The sequence below is a fragment of the Pogona vitticeps genome, chromosome 3 (assembly GCF_051106095.1).
Source record: "Pogona vitticeps strain Pit_001003342236 chromosome 3, PviZW2.1, whole genome shotgun sequence".
Taxonomy (NCBI): Eukaryota; Metazoa; Chordata; class Lepidosauria; order Squamata; family Agamidae; genus Pogona; species Pogona vitticeps.
This window is the reverse complement of record NC_135785.1, coordinates 246969400-246985391: the sequence shown is the minus strand read 5'-3', so window position 1 is coordinate 246985391 and position 15992 is coordinate 246969400.

The following is a 15992-nucleotide window of genomic DNA, read 5'->3' as shown; positions in this document are numbered from 1 at the left end:
AGATCATGGCCACTGGTCCCATCACCTCCTGGGAAATAGAAGGGGAAGATATGGAGGCAGTGTCAAATTTTATCTTCCTGGGCTCCATGATCACTGCAGATGGAGACAGCAGCCCTGAAATTAAAAGGCGCCTTCTTCTTGGGAGGAAAGCGATGACAAATCTGGACAGCATCTTAAAAAGCAGAGACATCACCTTGCCAACAAAAGTCCGAATAGTCAAAGCTATGGTTTTTCCTGTCGTGATGTATGGAAGTGAGAGCTGGACCATAAAGAAAGCAGACCGCCGAAGAATTGATGCCTTTGAATTGTGGTGCTGGAGGAGGCTCTTGAGAATCCCCTGGACTGCAAGGAGAACAAACCTATCAGTTCTAAAGGAAATCAACCCTGAGTGCTCACTGGAAGGACAGATCCTGAAGCTGAGGCTCCAGTACTTTGGCCATCTCATGAGAAGAAAAGAGTCCTTGGAAAAAACCTTGATGTTAGGAAGGTGTGATGGCAAGAGGAGAAGGGGACGACCGAGGATGAGATGGCTGGACAGTGTCTGCGAAGCAACCAACATGAACCTGACACAACTCCGGGAGGCAGTAGAAGACAGGAGGGCCTGGCGTGCTTTGGTCCATGGGGTCATGAAGAGTCGGACACGACTAAACGACTAAACACAATCTTGGGTTCTAAAAACTTAACTTTCCAGTGAATGTTGCAAATAATATTATAAACTTTGTAAGGCCAGGTATTTTAAATTACAAGCACAGGAATATGCAGCACGCACACATATACATATATATATGTATATGTGTTAAATTCATCTGCCTGTTCACACACATTTCTACTGATATATGCATGCCTGTATGGAAGTTCTCATCATCATCATCATCATCATCATCATCATCATCATCATCATCATCATCATCATAATCATAATAATAATAATAATTTAAAAATTGCAAGATATTCCTCTCCAAACAAGCCATGCACAGTATTTTCACTTAATATACATATTTTTATCTGCACTTATACGTGCATTTATTTTATTTTATTTTATTTATCATCAGTGACTGGAGAATTGTATCACAAAAGATAGGAGAAGGACAAATATTGAAACATAGCAATGTTTCAGTCCAGGAGTAGCTTGGAAAGTGTATTACATTAATGCTGAAACTAGTTACTCCCCCATCCTTGATCACATAAAGCCAGTGTATTATAGTGGTTTTTCGATGGATTTGGACTTGAGATAAACAGGCGCAAGCTCTCACTGACCCACAAAACTCACTGGGTGACTTATGCTTGATGTTCAGAAAGCAGCATTGCCTGGGTGAGAACTGCTGAAAATTACTCATCTCAGTTTAAACTGCAGCCAGTGGTTGGCTGGACTGATGTTGCCCATGGGCTTTTAGGTGGCCATCGCCAATATAAAAACAGAAACATGAGGCATGAAAAATAAATGCCAGGCTGATTTCCTTCATTCCAAGGATTATAAAGACAGACATTAAAAAAAAACAATATGCATAAATTGCATGGCGCAACCCAAAGGTATACATTCATATTTACAAGCCTTCCAACATTTCTTTTTTTAACACCATTGTCCATTGTAATTAAGCATGTGATTGTTGCCATTTCAAATGTATTTGTCACCTTGCCAAAGAACAAATCTCCATGTGCAGGAACACAAATGCTCTGTCCAGCTGTCAAAGCCTTGTGCTATGTTCTGTCCAGAGTTAGGAAAATTACTGGAAGAAAACAACAAAAGGGAAAGAACGAGAGATCTCTTCCAGGAGATCCAAGAAATCTTCCAGGAGTTCCAAGAAATCAAAGGGAAATCTAAGCTTAGATTAGGAATTCTGAAAGACCAACAGGAAAGCACACTATCTGACCAGGAGAAAATAAAAAGAAGGTAGAAACCCTATACTGAAGACTTATTCAGAAGAGATAAAAAGATGACAGACTCCTTTCAAGAGGATTCCTATGATAAGGAACTTGGAATTCTAGAAAGTGAAATGAATGCTGTTCTGAAAGCACTAAGAAGAAATAAATTACAAGGAATAGATAGAATGCCAAAAGAACAATTTTATGCCACAGAGACTGAATTTGTAATAATCCTAACAAGAAATTATAACAAATATGGACACAAAACAATGACCCACAGACTGGAAATGTTCAATATACATTCCAGTCCCCAAGAAAGGAGATCCCAAGAAGAAAGGGCCAGACATTTTGGAGATGTCTCATTTGTAGAGTTGCCATATGTCAGACATGAGTTGATGGCACATTACAGCAACTTTCATAATCTCCTTCCAACCCAAGCCTAGCCAAGATATGGTAGCAATTATGCTAATTCAGGGATTCTGGAAGCTTTTGTTCTGATTATTAGTAGAAACCAAGGATTTTCTTAGGTTCATGACTTCTCTGCATAATGAAGAGACTATTACTCAGATGGAAGGATCATTTTTATATAGAAGAGTCCCTGAATTAAATTGGTGGCATCTGTAGAACATATGACAGGTATTGAGAAAAACCTTTGAGAGCTCCTCCTAATCAGAGTATGTAGACAAAACTGGACCAGACAGACAAACATCCCAACTTGGCATAACATAGCTTTCAATGATCCACTGTTTCCTTTTAAAATCACATTCAATTCATTGCTTTAGTATGCAGACTGTTAAAAATGAATTATAAAATGCATGCAAATTAAAAAACAATAAAATACAACATTGTGAGTGTGTCTGTGTGTGTATGTCTCTGTGTGTGCTGTTACAAAAACTAGTAATTTAGCAACATTTTAAGTTTGTTTCTTTCCATTTTCCCCATTTTGGTCATGAAACTCCCATCTGGACAGGTTAGCTGTGGAATTTTGGGAGCTGTGGTCCAGAAAAAAAAAAAAATCAAAGTTGGTGGTTCCATAGTGTTGCTTGTGTGCCTGGGTTTGCAGCTACTGGCTAGTTGGTTTAAAGCTACTGGCTAGGATTGATGGAATTTGCAATCCAACAACATCTGGGAGAACACACTTTGTTTATCTTTAGGTTGAAAGGTCCAGTAATCAACATATAATCTATGTTAAGAAGAACCAACAAATTCATGATGACTAACAACTTAGAGACCAAGAAGGTGTCCACACTGGCATATAGATAAAATATATGGATTGCTGATGGCATGGTTTGGATTAGAAAAAAAAGACCATGTCTACATGTGTTTCTACTTAGTTTGAGTTGTCCTTTCCGTTTAAGAGCTGTTGTGCACGTCTCTGGCCCAGCAGTAGAGCATGCATTATTTTTATCCTGTTTAGCTGGGAGACAGTAGCTTCCAGAAGCCCCAGCTTGCCACTACCATTGTGACTGCAGATTCCAAGGGAAAGCAAGAGAGAAAGTGGGCGGAGAATGACATAACGGAAGCAGGGAGAGGGTGAAGGGAGAAAATGAAATATCACCAACACACACACAGAGAGAGAGGAGTGACATAAAATAATTTTATTTCCTCTGACCCTTTGCAGATGATCAGGGGAAGCAATTAATTGACAGTTGTTTGGATTATAAAGGGTCATTGCTGTTTGGACAGAAGGAGCATGCCAGATGGCACATTGCTCCTCTCTCTGACTTGGACAAACATTTTGTAGCCTGATCCACCCCACACCCAAAATGGCCAGTCTGGACAGGCCCTAACAAACATATAATGCCTACGTTTATTTGAGCTAAAATATATATCCACAGTATCATTTTGTAAGTACCCACATTCAGTACAGACCAAGGATTAATCAGCTGCTTCAAGAGTATTCTTTTATGTCTGCTGTTTAATTTCATTTAATTTTGAGAAATTGTGAATGCTGTGGGGAGGAGTGAACATGCCAAGTAAAAGAGTTGGCTGTAAAATGCTTTATTTTTATTTTTACTCTTTACTTCCAAATAACCCATTTATTGCTCAAATGAGAATGTGCTGTTTCTCATTTATTACTCTATGTGTGAAATTAATCAGCTTGAAGTCCTGGCCGCCTCCTGCCTAAGTGAGAATTTAGGCATTACAAGTATTAGAAGCCACCTGAGGAGTCATGTCCAGATTTAAAAGCCTGTGTCTTATGTTAAATATCTGGCCTGAACAGTTATCAGACAGCCTGTGCTGAAAATTGTGTTTGTGAAACAAAGGAAGAAGAACATAGATCCTATCCAGACTTTATAAAATCTGGCATTTGACAACATTTAGAGAGCAGCTTCTAGCCCAGCCTCCTTTTGTTATCTCTTGTCTTCCTGCTTTAAGCACCAAATCTGAAATGGAGAAATTTCTGCACATATGTAGGCTCCATGCAAGCAAGAACCCTAAAAATGTGTAATGCTTGAGTAGGCTTAGAAAACAAAGGCAGGAGGAAGCAATATGAGTGGCAGTGATTTTATTCTTCCCTCAGATGGTGGGAGAGCTTGTACTGGCACTGCTCACGGTGTCATAAGGTGCGTAATAAGGACAAGTGAAGCCACATGCATTTGATGAAGGACTGCATGAAATTGTAACAAAATTGGACTTAATTCAAGCTTGTACAGATCCAAACAAAGCCTGCTAGCCATGGATGGTAACCCCACCAAGCAGCCTTGAAAAACCTCCTGCTTTTGCTGCTTACCTGAGGCTATAGAAGCATGGAAGTATCAAGCACCTGGGAAACGACAATGCATAGCTGCCAAGCTGCTTGTGCTTGGTAGGTTGCACTTGGAGTTGGAAGGAGCCAAAAGACTATTGTGGCCAACTCTCTGATCAGTACAGGAATCCAAACCAAAGTATATCTGACAGATGGTTGTCTAGATCAGTGGTGCTTAACCTTTGTTACTCGGATGTTTTTGAACTGCAACTCCCAGAAACCCCAGTCAGGACAGCTGGTGGTGAAGGCTTCTGGGAGTTGCAGTCCAAAACTCCTGAGTAACCCAAGGTTAAGAACCAGTGGTCTAGATTTCTCTTGAAAGCCTCCAATGCAGGAGCACTCACTACCTCCTGAAGTAATTCATTCCATTGCTGTACCACTCCAGCAATGTAGGAAGTTTTTCCTGATATTCAATTGAAATCTGGCTTCATATAATTTGAGCCCATTGTAAAGTATCCTGCCCTCCTCTGTATTGCAATCTTGTTTCTGACTTCTAGGGTATTAGTTATTTCACCCAATTCTGCATTCTCCATACCGCTTCATCCAAGTCATTGATAAAAATGTTGGGCAACAGGTGCAAGGCAGCCTTGTGCTACTCTACCTGTTGCCTCTTTTCAATTTGAGAAAGAGCCATTGAGTGAGATTCTGTAATAAACTCAGTATCCACCTGACAATTGCTCTATCCAGCACATACCTTGGCTTGCTAATCAGATATCATTGGGCACTTTGTCAAACTCCTTGCTGAAGTCAAGATATATTATTTATTTTATTTATTTATTCGATTTTTACCCCGCCCCTCTAGACAACGTCTACTCGGGGCGGCTTACATCAGTTAAAACAGGTTAAAATAGCATATAAAATGCAGTTATACTATTAGTTCTAAGCAACAGATTTCCAAGATGGTGATACACATATTATGTCTACAGTATTCCCACCATCTGCCAGGGAAGTTACCCTATCAAAAATTAAGATAAGATTAATCTGGCAGGATTTGTTCTCGAAAAATCTGTGTTGGCTTCTAGTTTTTAATGCATTGTTTTCAAGGGGCTTGCAGAGTGATCACTTTATAATCTGCTCCAGAATTTCCACTTCGATTGATGTCAGGATGGCTGGTCTATAATTCCCAATTCCTCCCTTTGCCCTTTCTGAAGATAGGGACAACATTAGCCCTCCTCCTATCATCTAGCACTTCAACCATCCTCTATGGTTTCAAGAAAATAATAGACATGGTTCTGAGATCTTGCCAGACAGTTCCTTCAATATCCTTGGATAAAGTCCATCCAACCTGGGGATTTGAACTCATTTCAAAGAAATAAAGTATCCTTTAACTATCTGTTTATCAATCTTAAACTGCAAGCCTATCCCCTCCCTTTGTACTTCACATTTCCTAGAGGGTCATAGATTATCTTTTGGGAAAAGACCAAGTGAAAGTAGTGATTGAACATGTCTGCCTTTTCTTTGTTATCTGTTATCATTTCCCCATTCCCATTAAGCACCTGAGTAACTATTTTGTTTTTCTGTCTTTTGCTACACATATACCTGAAATATGCTTTTTGTTGCTTTTAGCATTTCTTGTTAACCTCAGCTCATTCTCAGCTTTTGCCCTCCTAATGCCATCCCTGCAATTCTTTGAATTCTTCCTTTGTGGCCTGGCCTTCCTTCCACTTCCTATATGTGTCTCTTTTTTAATTTTGGAGTCTTCTCTGAGCTTTTTGAGAAGCCACATTGTGGGTTTGTGTGTGGGTTTGTGAAGGGGGTTGGTTTTGCTATTGTCCACCTTTTTTCTTCTTGGAGTTGTTTGGAGTTCTCGCTGTAGAATTTTGTTCTTAAGAAATTCCCATCGTGGATGCCTCCTCCTATCCGTGGACCTTCCTTATCACTATCCTGAGTTTATTAAATTTGGCTTTTCTAAAATCCAGCTACATCTGCTTTTTTTCCCCTTGGAAATCAAGAACTCCAGTAGAACATGGTTACATTCCCCCCAGAGTTCCCCTTATTGCCATTCTGATGGGTTCTAAAAATGCATCAGAGATCATTTAAACCTGGCACAAATTCCATTGCTTCTTTCCTCCATTGTATGTAAAGTATTACACAAACATGCATTTTATCATACTGAAATGCCATAGGAGCCTCATCCTGTTCTCAGAGAGAGTGATTCTGTAAAATGCAAATCCCAGATAAGTGTAAATATAGGAGGATTTCTGCAGGTTTGGGGAGTTCTCATCAATACAGAATGATCAGACAGTTCTTAATGAGACAGAACATGAGTTTAAGAAAAGGAGGCACGTTTACAGGTCTCCTTTTCTGTTCTTTTTCCAAGACGTTCCAAACTCTAGGAGGTTAACCTAAAATAAACTGTTTCTGATTTGTAGACTTCACTGAACTGATAACACTTTGTCACAGGATGTATTTAGGTATAGGGACAGTGTTGTCCACTGGGCCTTTAAGAGTTGGCTGGAAATTGATTCCCACTGCGAGACAAATGTGAACTGCTTCTCTTGGCTTGTCAGATGGTTAGCTAAGCATCCAACTGGTTCACTCCAAAAGTAAAGCCAAAGCTTTGAGCTAGTACAAAAGAAGAGTGAACCAGGAAATAGGAAATGTTATCTTCTTGCACTAGGTCAAAAAAAAATCCTTCCATTCTTCAAATTGTGGGTTTTCTTCTGACTCCATGGAAAATTGCCTTTGTCCAAAAGAGTGTTTACGTGTGCACGATTATGTACATTCATCAACTCAAACACACAGTGTCAGAAAACACAAGGTGTTGTGAAAGGAAAATAAATGTGGATAAAATGCAAGTCAAGCTTGCTGGTTTGTTTTGGTTTTATAGACTTACAACAGATATTTTCTGTCTGATCTGTTGATCATTATAAAGGAATCAATCCATTAACAATTACTGGTGACGTGTGAGTTTGAAGCACTTATAATTTGAGTTTTTAAAATATTTTTAATTTGCAGTTTAAGTATCTGTCAGTCTCAGCAGTGTGGTTTTATGTAGCTTGTTAGTTACCCAGAGGTTTTACAAGTGTTGGTGAAGTATAAAACAAATTAATGATGATGATCATGATGGCTGTGATAATGGTAGTTATTTTACTATTAGTGTTATAAAACGGAGTGGAGGCACGAACCAGCTAACTCTCCGTCTTTGCAGTAGTAACCTCTGTTCAATCAGATGATGGAATATCCATTTTATTACAGAATATAAAGCATAATTTCGTGATTAGTAATGACACAATTTATTTTCTTATTTATTTAAACATTTTTTCTCCATGCAGAACAGGCCTTCAGGGCAGATAACTAAAACAAATATATATGAAAATACAGATATATTAATGGCACAACAGTCCCCAAAAGAAAAGCACAGATTAAAGCAAGCTCGGTTCTGTTAAAAATAAAAACCAGTAACAGAAAATAACAGAGTGTAATGAGTAATAGGTCTTATTTATCCAAGGGTGTTGCCCATGTTCTGAGACTGAACAAGCTTAAAGTTCATATCCATACCACAAGCAGAGACCTATGGAACATTCAAAACCCAGGTACAGTATCTGGTTAATGTACAGTTCAACTTGGAACATGTTTCATTTGCAAAAGCCTTTACAGATCAGTCCCAGAAGCCCATTACAGAAATCCTTAGGATTTATGTCATTCCTTTGAGTACTCAAAAAAAGTACACTCAACAAATAATTCTTAAGACAAACCTATCAGATAGTTTTCTAGCCTAGTATTGTGCTGGATTTAAGGAAGAATAGTTTGTCTACACCAAACAGCTCCATTCATGAAAGCAGAGGCTTTCAGGCTCAAAGCAGAAACTTTGAGCCAGGCAATTCATGAATTCATGCATCCTTTCTGCTGTTCCAAAAACTTAGGATAAGAATGAGTTGAGTTATTTTAACAATGTTCTAACCAAGTTCTATGTTGCTGAGTACCAGACTAATCCTATCTGTACTATTAGAACTGAAGAGAAGGGACCCTACAAATCATCAAATCCATCCCCTGTCAGGGAGGCACAGTGGGGAATAAAGCTCCCAACCTCTGGCTCGGCAGCCAGATACCTAAACCATCAAGCTATCCAGTAGTTTTATTATTGGTAGAAGAAGAAGCAAGCTTACTTAAGCATACAGACTACATGTATTTGATCTTCTGAATCATGGTCAAGAGACAATGTGCATTTTCTGTTTTTCTCTGGATGCCGAAGTTAAGCCAGTGGCCAAACTCCTGCTGCTTAATTAGTATAATACACTAGAGTAGGCCCATTGAATCAATGGGGATTTGGTAAGTCAATTCCTCTAAAAGTTCCATTAATACAAAGGAGCACACGTTAACTGTGACTAACTTTAGCACAGTAAGTTGTAGTTAAAAATAGATCCATTTGAATTAATTGAATGTATGGAGGACGTGGTGGCGCTGTGGGCTAAACTGCAGAAGCCTGTGCTGCAGAGTCAGAAGACCAAGCAGTCGTAAGATCGAATCCACACAACGGAGTGAGCGCCCGTCGCTTGTCCCAGCTCCCGCCAACCTAGCGATTCGAAAGCATGCAAATGCAAGTAGATAAATAGGGACCACTTCGGTGGGAAGGTAACAGCGTTCCGTGTCTAAGTCACACTGGCCATGCGACCACGGAAGATTGTCTTCAGACAAACGCTGGCTCTATGGCTTGGAAACGGGGATGAGCACCGCCCCCTAGAGTCGAACACGACTGGACAAAAATTGTCAAGGGGAACCTTTACCTTTACCTTTATGGAGGACTTGACTTACTAAATCCCCATTGATTTCATGGGCCTATTCTCTTATGATATACTACACTAAGCAAATGTTATATTGCTGTTGCTGTACCAACAGAGATATGGTCATGCTGTCGGCCATATCAATGCCTTTGATAGCATTGATAGCTAATGTGCCTTGATTCTCTCAGGACAAATATCAAACTAGAACTAGCAAATTAAAATGTGTACATTTCATTTTCTCATAAGATTTCCCATCTCCTATGTCCTACAGTCCTCGAAGTATGTTTGTTAACATTGACTGGAGATGATGATAATGGTATTTGTACTTCCAAAAATGTCACCAGGTTGGCTGTCTGAAACCAGGTACTGCGTGACAGTCTTCAGTTGCTGTGCTCATTCATCGGTGCCCTGTCTGTAAAATTTGAGCAGATGCACTGTACAAAGATAAGCAGAACATACTAATAGAAAAATCTCTCATGCTTCTCAAATAACAAAACTTGTTCGAACAGCGTAGTGTTCGGAGATGAGCAAATGCTCAACGGACCAGCGATAAGATGGGTAACCATCTCTGCCAAATTCAAATGTGGATATCCAAATGATCTTTCCGAGCTTATCTTGAAAACCTGGTAGGGATGTTTTCCAAACAATCTTATCACCCTACAATCTTTGTCTCTTTAATATCAGTGGAGGTGGATATTTTATCTTCAGCATTCTCTCGGAGTCCTACTCTTGCATTCAGGCTAACATTCAAAAGAAACCAGGGAACCAGTGATGAAATGTTACAGTTTGGAGTGCTCTTGTTCTAGGTGACCACCAGCTGGCCAGAATATCCTCTTCTAGAACATTCCATTCCACTCCCCATCAGTGTTTCCCATCAGCAATCCAAGGAGGACCATCACCATTTTGTGGCTACTATAATCATAATGGATGGGGTGGGGACATACAATTTTGTCAGCACTCACTAACTTCTTTCACTACTGATGTGGCTGACAGGGGGAGGGGGAGAAACCTGCCTTCTACTGAGTCAAACCATTAGTCCGTCTAGCCCCAAACGATCAACTCCAAATGGCAGTGGCTCTCCAGGGTTTCAGGCAGGATTTTTTTGCTGATTCATGAAGATCTCTCATGTTCCCTGTTGACTTGCCATTCAAGTACTAAATTAGAAGTGTGCAGAATTATTATATTTTTAATTACAGCTCCCAGAATTACCCATTGGTCATACTACTCATCTATAGTACATCTTGTATTAATCAGCCTCAAGACTGTATAGCTTCTAATCAGTGTTTAGGATGCTACAGAAGACCTAATTTGACCTTTTCTTGGGGTCCTAATCAGTGATGTGCAGGTGACCTGCTCCACCTGAAGATCAGAAGGAAGTCCCAGTTAAGGAAAGGACGTGCCCAATATGAATTGCCAATTTAGAACCACGGACAACTCACTTTTTGAGATGTATCAACCTGGCTATGTTCTAGGAAGTTACAGGATAGCAAATTCAGAGAGCACCACATTGGGGGCAGCTATCTTAGAATATTTCCTAAACAACAGACCAAAGTCAGCTCGCTTCTGCATCCAAAATATGTGTGAACCGTTATTGAACCATAGGTGAGATAAAACATTCTATCATCCCCTTGGGCAGTGCTTGTCTGTAATCTGAGCTTGTGACTTCTTGTGGCCTAAACCCACCATTGTATCCTTAGACCAGGATGTGTGACTCCCTATATGTTGCTATAAAGTGTCAGTCACTCCAAATACCAGTGCCCATGAAAGCTGGGCTTCATGAGAGTTAGAGTCCACCTGGATGACCACAAGATCTCCACCCTGTCTTCAACCATCAGGCCAGAGAGCCAGAGGAGATGAATAACTAATTAGCAACTTTAGTACGTAATGTATGACAGTATCTCTCAGTTTCCTGCATCATAGTTCTTATCTATTTGTAGCAGGGGTGTGAAGGTGAGATGATTAACACTCTAGGCTTTCTTGAGTCATTGATCCTGATCATAAATGAAATCTCTTTCTGTACAGCTTGGAAAAGGATTTGCCACCAGTCTCATAAACTTATACATGAGACTAATGTGCATAAGGCAGATCAAGCCCATATAATTTCATCCTTTGAGGGGAAGTAAGATTCTCTACTTTCCAAATCAGGAACTAAAAATGACAAACAAAACAGCCATGTTTTAACTATTGGCTGTTTTCCACCTGGATGTGTTCCTGCTCCTCTTCACTCCCCCACCCTCGTATGTCCCTCTGATGACTTACATTACCTATTGATGATACTGTTGTGGAGGGGAGAGACACTCAATAAATGCTGGTTAATTTTTTCCCCTTTACATTTATCATTGTTACTGCAATAAAAGGGCCATTGGGCTTTCACTGCAGAGGAGGTGTTCCTGAGAACTCATTTGTCACTGAGTCGACATTTAGATTCCACCTGCATCTCCTTCCACTCTGTGGGAAATTGGCTTTAGTGGCAATAGAAGGCACTCAACACTTTGCACAATCAAGTCCTTAATTGCACGTATAGGCTGCATCATCAACAGCAACCTGTTTCAGTAAGACAGATTCCCCCGGGTGTAAATCTGAGACCATGGCACACCCACATGTAAATGGGGGAGTGTGTGTCACACTGTTTGATTCAGAAATGGGGAGGTAAGGAACCCAGCTGGCAGGGACAACATCGGCTTGGTTTGACGTTTGAAAAAGGCAAGGCACTGGGCTCCTCCTGTTTAGCCAAGGCGAGGAGATGGATGTCAGAGATAAGTCATAAATTGGCAAGAGCCCAAAGCCACTGAAAGGATGTTTCTATTCCAGCAGGCTTTGACTGCCTGTGGAAGAAGGGGATTTTAATGGCTCCGTGCTCTGCTTTTTTTAAAAAAAGACCTGATGCATTTTATAACCACATTTTTAATTCAGCAATGTATGAATGTTATGGTTTGTTTAATTGTACTGAGCTCTAATGACTTTTTAATGCTTTTTATGTTTGTTTTTGTCTTGTGCTGTCAAGTTGGAACCGACTTGAATTTTCATGGCCGCGTGGGGATTCGAACCCTGTTCTCCAGAGTCCTCATCTGTCACTCTATCAATTATACCACACTGGGGATCTAAAATCAAACACTTGGTAACAGTTTCATTTTCCCCATTACTCTAGGTGTGTTTTAGTTCCTTTCTGCTTATTTGTTCCTCCCAGTGAACTTTTCGTTTGTTTTCCCTTACCCGGAAATATAACCATCATCATGTACCATCACGTCAATTCTGACTTATGTTGACCCTTTTCATGGTTTTCCAGATAAAGAACACTCCGAAGTGGTTTACCCTTCTGTTCTTCTGGGAGCATCCTGGGACTGCGCAGCTTGCCCAAGGCCACAGAGGCTGGCTCTTCTGAGATGCACAGTGGGAAATAGAACTCCTAATTTCTGACTTCACGACCAGATGCCTAAACCATTGAGCTGTCCAGCTATGCCCCTATTTCTTATCTATTTTTACCTGCATATAATGTTGTTATGCCCATCTTAAGTCCCTGTCCTGGAAATATAAAAAATGAATAAATAAGCAACATCAGAACTGAGGCATCTGAACCAGAAATCAAGCACAGAAACAGTAAAGACTTTTTTAAAAAAACAGCGTTCCCTAGTCACGCTGGCCACGTGACAATGGAAACTGTCTTCGGACAAGTGCTGGCTGTATGGCTCGAAAAGCGGGATGAGTGCCGCCCCCTAGAGTCGGACACGACTGGACTAAAACATGTCAAGGGGAACCTTTTCCTTTTAATGTCAGCTTTTTCCAACGATAACAGCCAAGAACTATCTGGCATAAGCAAGGCTCAGTTGAGCTTCTGTTGTCTAAGGAAGCATTCAATCTTCTAGCCCAGAACACCCAACACTAAGCTCCTAAGAAGTCCTGGTTTATGATCCTGCAGCACAATATATTTACTCCATTTCTAACCCCTTGTTCCTCCCTGCTGAGCTCATGGAAGTATACATTGCTTACCTTCTTCCTCCTTTTATTCTTGCAACAACCTTGTGAAGTAGCTCAGACTGAGAATGACTGGTCCAGGATGAATTTCATGCATTGCTAGTGATGAGAACCAAATATTTTGCTATTATACCATACAAGATCTCCGATTTCTCATGATGGTGAGAAAATTGAGCAAAACAACTATCCAAAATTCCCTGGCTTTTCCAGGTGTTCTTTGAAAGCAGATTCATTCCCAGTTGAGAATCCCACTTGAACACCATCGTCTCTGGACAATTATTGGCAAATACCAGTTAGGACTGGTTCCTTCTAGGCAGGGCTGCTGACAGACATCATGAGTGAACTTATAGTAGGAGGTGTGACAGGTCTCATTGGATTGTGGGATTTTGGAGGGGGGTGCTCCAAAGAGGGAGACTCTGCAGATAGCAAAATCAGTGTTTCCCTCTGGTCTAACACATAGACACACACAAAAAACCCCTTTCTCTTCCTTCCATACTTCTTGTTGTTTGTCTCCCCACCCTCTAGACTCTGGGGTGTACAGATGTTCCCAGAGACTCCACATGGCTGGCTACCCAAGCTGAGAAAAAGAGTTCCACGGTCACAAATCAGTGGCAGACTGTGGGATCAAGTGTCACACTTCATCCCAAATGTGGTCCTCTTGTTTTAATAAGGCTCCTGCCAGTAGTGTTACTGCCACTTGCTGCTTGCTACCCAGAACCCATCTACCTGCCTATCACACAACACAGAATCCTTTCTCAGTTTCGGATACCAAGCCAGCTCAGCCTTCTCATCTGTAGCCATTGTCTCACTTGAGCAACTGATTCCAGAAGGGATCCATCCCATTGCAGCTTGGCTGCCAAGCTTCCAACACCGGGAGTATTTATTAATCTCTCAGTGTCCTTCATTCATAGCCCTAACTGTGCTTCTGTGCTATCTGTCTGTATTCTATTCTGGGAGCAATCAATCTTAGGTAACTCCTTTGCACCATGCCCGTGGTGTTACTATTTTACATTCCCCTTAATTTACAAGGATATGAGCTCATGATGTATATTAAAAGAGACTCCACTGTGAGGACTAATCAGTTGCCAGATGAAAGCAAAGAAGCTTCCTGGCTCCAAGCCAGAGAGTCCCTTTACATGCATACATGGGCCCTGCACTGCAAAAAAGGATTCAGGATTGTCACTAAAGCCAGCTCAGAATCTGCCAACGGGTCCCTCTGTTATTAGTTCGTTGGTCAGCCAGTTAGTTAATTAGTTGTCCAGATACTGTATGCTTATTTCTTCACAAGCAACATATAATCCAAGGATCATGGGAATGGCAACAACATTTCAGGAATAGAGCCGTAGCACATTAAAATGTAAAGCATTTTAAGTCTGTTCCATTCATGTAAGTAATCACAAGAGGAGATATTGTGGGAAAAGTCAACATTGCCATTGGAATATTCTGTCCAAGAGACAATGAGAGAGAAAGACCAACAGGCAAAGGTGAAAGGGGTACTTCACTGTAGGGGCTTCCTAGACAAAGTAACGTATTTTTCGCTCCATAAGACGCACCTTTCCATAAGCCGCACCAATTTTTTAGGAGAAGAAAACAGGAAAATATAATCTGTTTTCTTCGCTCCATAAGACGCACAGACTTTCCACCCCCCTGTTTTGTGGGGGAAAAGTGCGTCTTATGGTGCGAAAAATACGGTATTTCAAATACAGTGTCACCTCACAAGACGAATGTAATTCGTTCTGCGAGTAGCGCTGTCTTGCGAAAAAATCATCTTGCGAAAAGCAGCTTCCAATAGGAATGCATTGCAATGCATTCCTATGGGAACCTCACAAGACAAATGAATTTTTTTGTTTGTTTGTTTTTTGGTCTTGCGAGGCATCGGTCTTGGGGGGAAAAGTCTTCCAAAGCACAGCTATAGAAGCCGTCTTGCGAGGCACCGCAGTGATTGGAAAAAAAAAAACATTCGTCTTGCGGTTTTTTCGTCCCGTGAGGCTTTCATCTTGCAAGGCACCACTGTATATGATGCCACTTTGGAGAAGGCTCTGCTAAGAGCAGAAGCTAATCAGACTGGACAAATAAGGCTACTTGCATAAGACTCTACCTAAGCTCATTATGCACAAGGAGACTCATAGAGAATGAGTCAGTGTAAAGTCAGTTCTTCTCAGCTGTTAATCTTGGAGTTGTTTTGGCTTCATCTTTCAGAAAACCTAGCCAGCAGGCCCAATGGTCAAGCTTTATGGCAGTTGACACCTGAGAACTACACTTTTATGATGATCTCAGTCACAGGCATTTAAATCTGAAGAAGAGCACATTAGGCTACATTGTTACATTAATCCTACCCTGAGTAAACCTGTTCAAATCAGCAGGAGTTCATTATGTTATAACTAAACTTAGCTGCCACAGAAAAATCACATTTTTTATTCTTTTTCTCTTCTTGCTGCACATGCAATACAGCAGCTCACCCCAGGGCAAGGGAAATTATTTTGCAGCTCCCTGTCTTCCTGTGAGAGCACAAGAAGAGGCAATATTTACATCTTTGGTAAATGTGTGTGCTCTTGAGTTGACGATACTTGCTGTTGCTGTGATTTCAGCAGGATGACTGCAGGACTGGTTCAGATGCTATGACCTTACAAAAATAGCCTTGAGGCTCAGGTGTGGGAGTTGTTACCAACATTTCAGATACCAAG